Consider the following 13,883-nt stretch of genomic DNA (forward strand, 5'->3'; position numbering starts at 1 on the left):
TTCCAAAGTCCTTCCCTGCCACATCCAATCTGACTGAGGAATCTTATAAACTACAGATGCACTCAAAGGGCATTCGAGTGGGGCAGGGCAGAGGAACTGATTCTTCCCTGTGGAATGATCTCTGTGAGGGAAGGTGGAGGAGGGACAGGGTACACGACAAGGAATAATGCAGTGCAATCTTGCATTGAGAGGTTTCTATTGGCAGTTTATTTTGGTTTCTGGTTTTGAAACTGCTGTGCAAAGTCAGCTACTGACAGTTTGGGTTGCTGTTTGTTGATATAAGAGGATTATAAACTCAACCAAGTTTCCCCCAAACCTCCTCTCTGGGATTGGGTCGAAGGGAAAAAAAGATTCACTGGTCCCATTTCCCTCTTAAGATGCACTAGTTTCCCCAGAATTATTACTCTAGAAAAGAACTCTGGCTTAGCACTCATGGGAAGACACTGGGAAGCAAGAGTGCAAAGGTGATAGATGGCAAGACACACCACAGACAGGAGTGCTTGCTGAGACCTCTTCAGTTCAAGCCCCGCCTTCCTGGTGGTTATGAACCAGGATCCCCACAGGTCAGAGGAAGGTAAATGTGATTTATGCTTGTAATGAACATGTCAAGACGGCATCAGGACCCAGAAAGTGACTTTACAAGCCCTGGACCATAATCTCTTCGCAGATAGCAGACATCTTTGGTAGAATATTTGGTTACCTTTAAAAAGAAATAGATGAAACATTTGTCTCAACTGAGTACTCAGTATTTAGAGGTTGATTAAATGAATGCCTGTGTGACCATCCAAGTCTGTGTGTTTCAGATACATTTTGTATGTGTGTAATTTTAAATGATATCATTTAATAATGTATTGAAATGGCCTCAAATATAATTATGTTTCTCTTTTTGGCTCCCTTTCTCTCTTTTTATCTAATGAATTCTTGCCATTGATTTAAATTCCTGAAACCAGGTGGTTGTCAAAATGTTAAAAAAGTTTTATTGGACTTGAAAGAAATATTGGGGTCCTTGTCCTTTCTCTGTCTCCTTTTTGCTTCCTGATGGCAAAAAGATGAGGATGTCACCACCACACACCTTCACCCCACACTCAGAAGCAATGGCCAACTAAGCATAAGCTGAAGCTTCTAAAACGTAAGCAAAACAAACTTTTCTCATTTTAACTTGATTCGCTCGGGCATTTTGTTACAGTGATGGCAGAAGCTGACTCACAATGCTCAAAAAATTTTTTTTTGCAACTTGATACAAGAGGAACTGAATTTGGGGATGTTAAAGACATACCTAGAGACAGGTTTATATTGACTCCTGGTGAGTCAGTTCACAGCTCAAATGAGCAAAGGACCATTACCTAAAGAGATGGATAGCAGAAAAAGATACTCTCCAGATAAGATAAGATCCATGGCTTTGCACAGCAGCTCTGTGGACCACTGTGCCCCAGACTTGCTGTGTAAGTGCCTTTGTGATCGTATTCTTCCCTAACAACATACAGTGAACCAAGTACAACCATCTTCATTTTACAAATAAGACAAAAGTTCACAGAGGTTAAATATTTTATCCCCAAACATATAACCTAGTATAACTCTCTTGGTTAGAGTCCCAAGGCTATTGCCCTCATCACTTTGCAAAGCTGAAAGTGACTTTTGAAAAACCCCAAGGGTGAAATTGCTTGAGCAAAAGTGTGGCCTGAGATGGATGACATTGGCCCAGTGACTGATAAACCCGAAGAAACTACACAGCAAAGAAAGAAAGGTTGAGAAAGGGGAGCAGAGTGGCAAGATCTTTCTAAACAGAGAAGAAAGCTGGGCCTCCTCCTCCCTCTGCCTGGCGGGTGCAGCACAGAGGTGGCCACTGTTTGGTTGCTTTTCAGCAGTGCAGTTGTTCTCCCAGTTCTAAGGTTGCAGCGTGAGGCTCTGTTCACCTGACACTATTGAAAAGCAGAGCGGGTGTAACAGTGGCTTATCACGAGGCACCGGAGGTCTCTGTTTCTGGCTGGGTTCTGCAGTGGACTTGGCATTCAGAAAGCACTTGCAGACAAACTGCCAAAATACCAGCTTTATAAAAACTCCAAGGTAGGGTCGAGTTTTCTCTCAATCTTCCCTCCTCTCCCTCCCCCAAGGTAGTAATCACATCACAGGGAAATCCGAGCTCCCTTCCCTTTTGCTGTCTGCTCCTATTTGCTTGGAAAAGATGACATTTACTGGAGAAGCCTCGGAGAGGAACTGCTGGGTTTTGATTTATTACTCTTTGCTGAAGAAGTTTTTGCTTCTGAGAATTCTATTGTGTCAGAGCAGGGGTAGGATTTGAGTCTTGCTCTGAAGGGATTCAATCTTGGTAATGAGATTAATAAAAGACATGTTCTGGCCTCTCAAAGAACTATGATGTGGCAACTTACTAAGGAGAATAGAGGAGGGTGGTTTGCTACACTGCTATGCTGTTCATGAGATCCTGTAAGTACAGTCTTTATGCTCATGATGGGCAGCTCCCAGGTCCCAGGCTGGCTCTCCTGTCCTCTCCTGAACTCAGTCTGTCTCTTGACTTTACTGCCAGTCCTTTCACAAGGACAACACCAAGAGGCTGTTGACAAGGGAAACAAGAAAACATGTCCTTTCCCTTCAGTACCAAACACCATTTTGGACGAAGTATCCCGAAGTATCCCAGTGGATGTGTGTTAAATAGATGAACCTGGATTTGTGGGAACAGTGGGTGATAGCGGGGATGGACCTGAAACATGGAAGAGGAAGGTGGTCTATGAAGCAAGGGCTATCATCTGCTGATCTGCCAGTCGTGTTGCAGAGACCAGAATGCACTGACAATGCTTACACTGAGGGGCCCTTTCTCTATGTGAAACCAGGGAGTACCTTCAATGGTACTTAAAAATCTGTCCTTACACTGGTGTTCCAAAAGGAACTCAAACCCAGTGATATTTTCTCTTTTATGGAACACATGTACTTTAGTCCTTGTCACTAACATCCTAGAAGGAATTTCTTTCATTCCTGTCCCCAAGGGCTGAGGAGGGGGACTTTATCTTATTTCGGTTCAAAAACCAGCTGAGAAAGAAAGGATATTTTTTTATAAATATGTCGAAAGATGAAACAAATGTTATTCTTACTTTTATCATTAAAGCAATACAATTTCTTGTGTAAGTGTGTATGTATGTATTTGTCTGTGTTTTGTGAGTGTGTGCATATACACATGTTTGTGTATGTATGTGCATAGAGGCCTTAGGTTAATGTCAGATGGTTTCCTTCATTTTTTTAAATTAATATTTTTAAAGTATTTTGGGGATGTGTCTTTGTGTCTAACATTTAGTGTGTGTCCACCAGCATGCCACGGTGCACTTGTAGATGTCAGATGACAACCTGTGAAAGTCAGGTGTCTCCTTCTACCATGTGGGGTTCTGAGGGTCTAACTCGAGCCCTATCATTTGGCAGCAAGTGTCTTTACTCACTGGCCCATCTCATTGGCCCCCACCCAGCTCATTTTTGGACATAGTCTTTTATTAAATATAGGTCCCATGCCAGTGAGCTTTTAGGTAGATGCTGGGGAACCTTACTCAGGTCCTCATACTTGCAGAATGACCCCTTTACTGACTGAGTCATCTCTCCTATCCTATACAATTGCTTTTAAATGATAAAATGCAATACTACAATCCAAACATGTAGAAAAAATGCACATGTTTTTAGTGGTCTGGACTAATCTCCTGAATAGTAACTTAGCTGCTAAAAATGAAATAATTTCTTAGGAATCAGAGATCAGAATAATTTGATATAGAGTTTCTAATACTTTCAGAATGGGAAAGATGGTGAAATACTTTCAGGTTAAATAAAAAAGAAGAGGGCTAATGAAAAACAATAACAACAAATTAATTATTAAACATTGCTGGTGCTGGAGCTGGCAACGATGCTTAAACCTGAGCAGGCTGAAATGTGGAGGAGTTGGAAGCACCCTTAGAATTCTAGTGCACCTCTCTACTCAGCAAAGAGTGACTTAAGGCTCCCTGATGAATTCTGAAACCACGTAAGATCTCAGAGGTCAACAGCTATTTCATGATAGTGTTGATAGCTCTAGATACAACTCCCAATAAAGACTTGTTTCTCAGGGAGTATCCAGTAACTGCTGAATAGATCAAGTGAAATGAAATGGGAAAGTCCACCAGAGACTCGGTAGGTTAAGTGTGCCAGGTTCATTGTCTCAGGCTAGACGTTGGTGATGCAAGCAAATGAAAACAACATAGTCCATGCCTGTTGTTTCGCTGTTTCTTCTGAGTTGAGAGAGGCTCATAGACTTCGGCAGTTGAAACAAAATTAACAGGAAATTTAGAAGACCAAGGAAGCTCAGGAAGTTACAGGATTCATAAGGTCCTAACTCATGGTTACAGAACCAGTAAATAATTGCTGCGGAAGAGGGGAGTCTTCAGCAGAGCTGCCTGCAGCTTGCATAAGAGGCTCCAGAAATGCAGATTTTATGGGCCATCCAGGCTTGGTTGCATTTTTCAGTGATGCAACTGCCTTTGAGTCATCTGTGCGCCTGTGTGCCCTTTCACCCTTGCTCCTATAAGTAGCCTAGGACACTCACCAAACTGGCTCACCAAACTAGCCTGGGTGGAGTTATCTCTTTGCTCTGTCTTCACTGTCCTGTCTGACGTAAAGTTACACAGCATCACCTCTATAATACTATTTTCTTTCTTACTTGACAGTGCCAACATGGAGAATTTCATCAGGATTGTTCCAAACCGATGTGCTTTTGCTGAGAAAACATTTTTTCTCCTGTAACAAATTGTATCAAATCAGTTTCTTTCCTGAGCAATATTCTAGCGAAAACACTGAAACCACTGAAAATATTTCACTTTTCATCCTTACCCTCCTATTCTTGTGGAGATCTCATTTTCTTGTGAAAACAATAGGATGAAATTTAGTTTGCCATTTTTGTTTTTGTTTGTTTGTTTGGTCTACATATAGCATATCCAAATACAGTCTTCTTCACATTTTTATATTTGATCCATATTTTTTATTAAGCTGAAGCCATGAAGTCTCATATTTTACCTGTTGCTAACCGTGTGGTAGACTGATTCTGCTACATGTTGATAATGAGTTACAAGGTTCTTTGTGTTTGCCCCTTGTAACTGAACAACAATGCAGCAGGACTCTGCTGTGAGGTAGCTTTCTCCCACCACTGCTAGCATGGCTCCTCTAGCAGTGCCTGTGAGTTCTGTTTCATTCCCATCACCTTCCAGGATACCTGGGTGTTAGAAGCCAAATGCACTACGCAAGGAATGTTGTTGCTACAGTATTTTCATTCTTTCTTGCTTACGGTTATTTTGCTTATGTAAAAACTTGCCAATCTTAATGTTTTATTTTCTACATATCAAATTTTGAATCAAGAACATCACTATACAGTTCAGGATGGTTTAAGACTCAGTCTAGAGGCCAGGCTACCCTCACCTTGTAGTCCTGCTATACTAGATGCTAGTACAGCTGAGTAATCCCACCTAGAGAATTTTACTAGTCTCTTTACTTACCTGTGGAAAGCTTCCTGGCTCTCACCATAGAATAAGTACTTTTGGTCCTCACAGGCACAGGTATGTTATGTTACGGTTTGTTATACTACGGCATGCTATTGTATTAGTAAGCTCTTACCTTCTGTATTAAGATAAAAATTCCTTAGAAACAGGGTTCATATTTTATATTTATATATGTTCTCTAGAATAATTATCATTGTGTTTGTGAATGGTGTTTGTGTGGTATATGAACATGTGTGTGTGGGTTCACGTGCTTATGAATACACATGAAGAAGCGAAGAAAGACACCACCCGTCTTGTCTCATTCTATGGGAGCTTGCTGTTTGGACCAAGCTGGCTTCCAATGCTCAGGTTGCCTGTGTAGCCACGCTCAGCTTTTCATGTGGGTTCATAAGAATTAAATTTCAGGTCCATATGCTTACACAGAAAGTGCTTTAACCCACTGAGCCATATCCCCAGACCACACCTGGAATTATTTTTAAAACTAAATTTGAAGCCCTTTTGAACTACTATTATTGTAGTCTGAAGAAATGATGTCTTTTATTACTGTTCCCCTTCCATGATTGGCTGGTCCTCATGGCACCTCTGTCCCTGCTGCTCTGTCCTATCAGTTTCTGTGGCTGGTTACATCTGCTCTCTTCTTGTGGTGAGGGAAGCTCAGATACTGGTGGCTGCTAGGCTTAAGCCTCTTGGTGTTTAGATAGCTACCTCATCTGTTGCCCTGCACATTTCCAGGGATGCTTCTCTGGCATCTTCTGCTTCCTGCAGATTACATGTCTCTTTCTTTTCTTTACTGAAGGGCTACTTTTTTATTTTTTATTTTTAGTAAATTAGAAAATCTACCTTCTTCAAGAAACCTCTACCTCTTCAGCAGTATTTCATATGTCCAAGAAGTAGAGTTGTAGTCAGCTGCCTAGAAGGCTTGAATTGAGAGACCAGGCATCTTGGAACAGTATGAAATGGGAAATAAATACTGGCTGGTAAGACCCTGGGAATTCAGTCAAAAGATATAGAAAAGAAAAAGTCATCAGGGGGTAGAAAGCATCAGGAAAGCTTGTCAGAGAAGGGGACTTGTACATAGGATATTGGCCTTCAAGAGGACAAATTGTACCTAGGTAGACCTCAGTACTAGAACAATAGGACATAGCATCAAAACAGGTCAGTCAACGAGGAAGAATTCCATGAGAACTTAATATCCAGAAAAGCATTTGAAGAGTACCCCTGTGCAGAAACAAGGCCGGCTTCTTGTCTGTGTTACTGAGTCACTGAGCTACTAGATTCTGATTTCAACATTTCTCCTGTAATAATAGAAGGAAGTAAGTTTTGGTCCCAAAGTTAGAAGTGGGGCTAAACTCCAGCCTGCAGCAGAAATCTGAGTTGCCCCAGGGATCAGGAGTGGAGGGATAGGAGAAGGTGTAGACAATGAGTCAGACAGGCCATTAAGCCAGAGTCTGGATGTACAGCGTTTGAAACGGACAATGGCGGAGGTATTAGTCTTCATACACTTGTCCACACATGGATACTGTCAATACTAACTTTAAGCAGTTCTGCTCTTTAGAAAACCATCACTTATATTTCTTTTCTGAAAGTCCAATGGTCACAATCCAACATAGAAAACACTCCATATGCTGAAAACATAGCAATGGTATTGGCCTGATGACTTAGTGAAGTCTCAAGAACAGATAGCACAGTGTGGGGAGTGATCAGAGCTACACCATAGATGATTGCCAGTTTATGAACCATTAATCCGAAAACACTGTGCAAGGTCTCAGACCTTCAGTGAGGCAACAACTGTAATCGGTACAGTGTAAACCCTGAACATTATCCAGTAACTTCAGATGCAAAAAAATCCAGCCTCTTTCCATTTAAATGTAGGGCACAATGAGAACAGTCTCTCTCTCTCTTTTTTCAATAACATTTTTTATTTATTACAATTTATTCACTTTGTATCCCAGCTGTAGCCCCTTCCCATGTCCCTTCCCTCCCTCTTCTCCTCCCATGCTCCTCCCCAAGTCCACTGATAGGGGAGACCCCCCCTCCCCTTTCATCTTACCCTAGCCTATCAGGTCTCATCAGGACTGGCTGCATTGTCTTCCTCTGTGGCCTGGTAAGGTTGCCCCCCCCCCCCAGCTCAGGGGGAGGTGATCAAAGAGCCAGCCACAGAGTTCATGTCAGAGGCAGCCCCTATTCCCATTACTAGGGAACCCACTAGGAGACTGAGCTGCCACGGGCTACAGCTGAGCAGGGGTTCTAGGTTATCTCCATGCATGGTCCTTGGTTGGAGTATTAGTCTCTGAAAAAAAACCCTTTGCCCAAATCTTTTGGTTCTGTTGCTCTGCTTGTAGAGCTCCTGTCCCCTCCAGACTTTCACCTTTCCCTTCTTTCGTATGATTCTCTAAACTCTGCCCAAAGTTTGGCGATGAGTTTCAGCATCTGCTTCGATACACTGCTGGGTAGAGTCTTTCAGAGGCTCTCTGTGGTAGGCCCCTATCCTGTTTCCTGTTTTCTCCCTCTCCCAATGTCTATCCTGTTTGCTTTTCTGAATGAGGATTGAGCATCTTACCCAGGGTCCTCCTTCTTGCTTAGCTTCTTAAGGAGTACAGCTTTTAGTATGTTTATACCATATTATATGTCTAATATCCACTTATAAGTGAGTATATACCATGTGTGTCTTTCTGTTTCTGGGATGCCTCACTCAGGATGATCTTTTCTAGTTCCCACCATTTGCCTGCAAATTTCATGACGTCCTTCTTTTTAATTGCTGAGTAGTATTCCATTGTGTAAATGTACCACAATTTCTATATCCATTTGTCAGTTGAGGGATTTCTGGGTTGTTTCCAGATTCTGGCTATTACAAATAAAGCTGCTATGAACATGGTTGAGCAAATGTCCTTGTTGTATACTTAAGCATATTTTGGATATACGCCTAGGAGTGCTTTAGCTGGATTTTGAAGTAGCACTGTTCCTAATTTTCTGAGAAAGCGCCTAATTGCTTTCCAAAGTGGTTGTACAAATTTACATTCCCACCAGCAATAGAGGAGGGTTTGCCTTTTCTCTACATCCTCTCCAGCATGTGCTGTCACTTGAGTTTTTGATCTTAACCATTCTGATGGGTGTAAGGTGAAATCTTAGGGTTGTTTTGATTTGTATTTCCCTGATGACTAAGCACGTTGAGCATTTCTTTAAGTGTTTCTCTGCCATTCAGGATTTTTAATTTTGTGGAGAGAACCTAGAACTCCTGCACAGATGTAGCCCATGGCAGTTCAGTGTCCAAGTGTGTTACATAGTAATGGGAAGAGGGACTGCCTCTGACATAATCTGATTGGCCTGCTTGTTGATCACCTCCCCCTGAGCGGGGAGCAGCCTTACCAGGCCACGGTAGAGGACAATGCAGCCAATTTTGATGAGAACTGATAGACTGATAGAACTGATAGATAGACTGATAGAACTGATAGATAGAAAGATAGAACTGATAGACTGATAGAACTGATAGACTGATAGACTGATAGATAGATAGATAGATAGATAGAACTGATAGACTGATAGAACTGATAGATCAGAAAGGAGAGGAGAACCTCCCCTATCAGTGGACTTGGGGAGTGGCATGCATGCAGAAAGGGGAGGGAGGGTGGGATCAGGAGGGGAGGAGGGAGGGGCTTATGGGGGATACAAAATGAATAAAGTGTAATTAATAAAAAATTAAAAAAAATTCTCTGTTTAGCTTTGTACCCCACTTTTTAATTGGTTTACTGTTTAACTTTAATTGCTGTTTAACTTCTTGAGTTCTTTATATATTCTGGATATTAGCCCTCTGTAAGATAAAGGGTGGGTGAAGATCCTTTCCCAGTCTAGAACAATCTCTCTTCAATTACTAGTTCTATACATTTATCCTCTCACTTCTAAACTTCCACTGGGTCCCTAATGTACCCCAGGTCAAGCCCGAAGTTTTCCTTCTATCTTTGATTCCACTAGCTCAGTAACAGCCTGCACTTTAACTGGTTTCTCAGTGTCAAACAAATTTGTCCTATACTCATGTTCATCCTACCGAAAACAACTACTTTTGTTTTCTCATGGGTATTTAATCTGTGCTGTATTTTCAAGTCTATCTTCTTTTTCCTTTCCCAGGTAAAAACTGCCACTAATATATGCCGTGAATACTCACCCTTTTTTCGTATCTCAATATTTCAGAAACAAATGGTCACCTACCTACCATAACTCTCTCTCTCTCTCTCTCTTCTTACAGAGCCCTGATTTTATTCTGGGAAAATGTGTTGGAGCAAAGGTGGTTAATATGCTGCCAACTGAGACAAGTGGATTTCTAAAAACGTTTTCCTGGGGGTCAGGGAAATGGCATAGAGGACACTGGCTGCTCTTCCAGATGACCCAGTGTCCCAAGGCAGCTAACAACTGCTTGTAACTCCAGTCCTAGAAGATGTGACACCCTCTTCTGGCTTTTGTGGGAACAAGGCACACACGTTATGCATAGGTTTACATGCAAGTAAAATGTTCATACATATAAAAATATTAAAATAAATGTCTCTTTTAAAAAAAGAAAGAAATTGGTTTCCTGATATAGGCATAGCACAGCATTTTCTCTTGGGTGTCTTTTTTCCCCTTGAAACTTGGACCAGAAGTGCCAAGGGAAATTGTCATCACTTGTTCATAAAGTAAATGAAAGGATGAAAACTAAATGCTAAGGATGGCATCATGGGAAGGGAGGAGTGTGTGCTGCTGCCTTGGATCTACTCTACCGTCTTACAGTGTCTTTATGTGGTCAACGTTTTCATAGAAGAAAGTAAACTCCTACTGAATAATTCACAGCGGCTTAGTGGGTAATATATGCATCTTCATAAATCAAAGTCAAGAACATACCATATATCAATTATTTGTTCTATTGTCTGTTTTTATTAATTTTCTCTCGATAACTAGATACCCCCTTATCTAGCACTGCGTATGCAAGTGTTTCATTACTATTCTTTATAGACTGAGGGATATAGTCAGCGACTATTAGTGCAAATATTGTTAGTATATATACATAAATACATGTATGTATGTATGCACGCTCAATATACTAATCAGACATAATAATATGACCTAAACAACACAAATGCCTGATGTGATATAGACAAGTATGAGCTTTTGGAGTAATTTCATTGTGACACTAGAAATCAGATCCTTTCATGTAGAATTTAAATATATTTGTTTAAAAAAATCGTAGCAAGGTCAGTATTTACTATTCTTATATTTCACTGTTAAAGAAATACCATATTGCCCAGAGTGCCTTGCGGCACAGTGAGCAGTGTGGCGGTGGTGCAACTTGAGGCTTTTCCCTTCCAGCGGCTGCACACAATGAGGCAGAGACAACATAGAAGTATGAGCCGCATGTCCAGGAGAAACTGGGCTCGGCTGAGGACCCAGAGGCAGCTGGTGGCCAGACCTCTGGACTCTTGAGGAGGACAAGGATGAGAATGCCGAACTGCTCAGTAACTATGAGGTGTACCAGTCACTGATGGATCTCAAAGAGCAGCGAAAGGACTGCGGGAAGAACAAACACAGCGCTGGGCAGCAGAACTTGAACGCCATCACTTACGAGACATTAAAATACACATCAAAAACACCATGCCGGAACCAGAGTTCTGAGATTATCCAAGAATTCCTCACAGCAATGAAAATGTGACCAAAGCCGAGAAGCTTCAGCTGCTGAATCACAGGCCAATGACTGCTGCTGAGTTCCAGCTGATGGTAGAAGAGAGTCAGGAATGGCTCACAGAGGAGCAGATTGAAGCCCTATGCATACTGTCACTAGCATTCTGCCTGCAGGGCCAGGGGATGAGCAGAACAAAAGTACTAGCAATGATGTGGAGATGGAAGAGGAGGACCCAGCATAGATGTCAACAATGGCTGGCCAGGTTGTCTGTGAGGTTCAGAGCCCTAGCAGCCACTTCCTGGATGTTCAGAGGATTGTTTGTTTGGCTTTACCCCCTTTCTGAATTTGCCTGATCTCAGGAAAAATCACAAAAATAAGATGAAAAGAAACCTTTGTGAGCGGGGCCATGGCTATGAAGCCCTCTGGGGTAGAAAGACTTCTGTGGCTTCTGCCATACTTGGATATAGTGGAAAGCTATTCAGGCACCTTGATGGCTGTGTTGTAGGCAGTGACAGGTGCTGCTGGGTAGAGTGGAGCTGCGGGAGCAACTCAGATGGTTGAGAGCGCCCAGAGCTACACACAGCTGCTCCAGGGGAACGACCCGGGGCTTCGTTAGCTCACTGTAGAGAAATGTTGTCATTAGAACAGGAGGTGAGAAATGGAGGTAAGAGCAAACCCGTTTGAGCCCAGCCTGGTCTACATGTGAACACACTTACCATGTATGAACACCACAAACATACAATGAAATTAATCCGTTTTCTGTGACTAAAACACAGAGGCTTATTTTGCCTCATGGTTCTGGTTCAAGGTCAAGGGGTATCTAGGTATGGCCCTCTTCTTGCCAGAGAGCCTAGGTAGCATGGGATGAGAAGCATTTGTTTGTTTTCAGAGTCTCTTGTAGTCCATATTGACCTTGAATTCATTATTGACCCTGAATTCACTCTGCCTCACACTTTTGATGATTCTTCTGCCTCGGCCTCCTTCATGATGGGATTAAAAGTATGTGACCAGGCCATAGAGGAAGACTATGATGAGACCTGATAGGCTAGGGTCAGATGGAAAGGGAGGAGGACTTTTCCTATCAGTGGACTGGGGAAGTTGCAGGCAAATGGTGGGAACTGAGTGAGGTATCCCAGAAGCAGAAAGATACACAGGGTATATACTCATTTATAAGTGGATTTAGACATATGTTGGATAAACATATTAAAATCTGTACTTCTAAAGAAACTAATCAAGAAGGAGGATTCTGGCTAAGATCCTCAATCCTCATTCAGAAAGGCAAAGAGGATGGACATCAGAAGAGGGAGAAAACAGGGAACAGTACAGGAGCCTACCACAGAGGTCCTCTGAAAGATTTTATCCTGTAGGGCATCAAAGCAGATACTGAGACTTATGGCCAACTTTTGGGCAGAGTACAGGGAATCTTATGAAAGAAGTGGGATATAGTAAGACCTGGAGAGGACAGGAGCTCCACAAGGAGAGCAACAAAACCAAAAAAATCTGGGCACAGGGGTCTTTTCTGAGACTGATACTACAGGCAAGGATCACTCATGGAGATGGCCTAGAACCCCTGCACAGATATAAGCCCATGGCAGTTCAGTGTCCAAGTGGGTTCCATAGTAATGGGGACAGGGACTGTCTCTGAGAGGAACTGATTGGCCTGCTCTTTGATCACCTCCCCCTGTGGGGGGAGCAGCCTTACCAGGCCAAAGAGGAAGACAATGCAGCCACTCTTGATGAGACCTGATAGACTAGGTTCAGAGGGAAGGGGAGGAGGACCTCCCTTATCAGTGGACTGGGGAAGGGATACAGGTGGAGAAGAGGAAGGAAGGGTGGGATTGGGAGGGGACGAGGGAGGGAGCTACAAGGGGGATACAAAGTGAATAAATTGTAATTAATAAAAATAAATTAAAAAATTAAAAAAACCCAAAACACTGTGAAAGGGATATAATAAAAAAATAAAATGCAATAAAACTTTAAGCAATATTGAAATGCTTCAAGAAAAATTAGGCCTTTACTAGAGAAATTTATTATGTTGTGCAATTAAATTCTACATAATTATAAGTAGTCTTAAGTGTTGGTCATCAGAAAATTCTATTTGATGAGAACCAGTATGTCAATAAAACTTCCAGAATAAGGGGAGACAGAAGAAATCTCTGAATAGTTTGAGAGATAATGATGGCACAACATGAAGGTTGTGTACAGATGTAATCACATTAGCACAAGGTTCAGTGTGTGTACAGCATGGAGGCTAACCACCCATATCCCACAAACTATTTTTGAAATCACACCTACTGAACATGAGAATAAACTGGGGTTTTCTTTAAATTACTCCTGTCTTCACTAGATCTGGAAATTTCTAATAGATTTGAGAGGGTGTTTTATCCCACATACCTTCTCTTATCTCCATCAGTTCACAGTGTAGAATGCTAATGCAGTAGAGACCGGACATCTTACTGTAACCACAGAATGAAGGAGAGTAATAAATATTGTATGTGAATTTTCTAGCATGTAGAGGCTACACAGGAAAAAAAAATCATAGCAAAGGTAGAGCTTTGTATTTCTCTCTGACTCTGAACTTTCCTTTTTTGAGAGACTGAATAGTTGTACACAGTCAATAGTGTTCCTTAATTTTCAGGGGACAGGATTAGAATCAGGACAGAGAATGTGCACATGGGCTGACAAGGTTCTGGACTGTTAATTGGTAGAGAAAGAAGGCAGGT

General features: G+C 41.9%; 1 pseudogene; it reads left to right on the forward strand.

The window, feature by feature from the left end:
* The first annotated feature begins 6,991 nt into the window (after nucleotides 1-6,991).
* Nucleotides 6,992-11,401, forward strand: LOC129690860 (DNA-directed RNA polymerase III subunit RPC9-like; annotated as a pseudogene).
* The last annotated feature ends 2,482 nt before the right edge of the window (nucleotides 11,402-13,883 follow it).

Source organism: Psammomys obesus, unplaced genomic scaffold (assembly GCF_907164565.1).
Source record: "Psammomys obesus unplaced genomic scaffold, mPsaObe1.curated_primary_1811, whole genome shotgun sequence".
In the NCBI taxonomy this organism is placed as follows: Eukaryota; Metazoa; Chordata; class Mammalia; order Rodentia; family Muridae; genus Psammomys; species Psammomys obesus.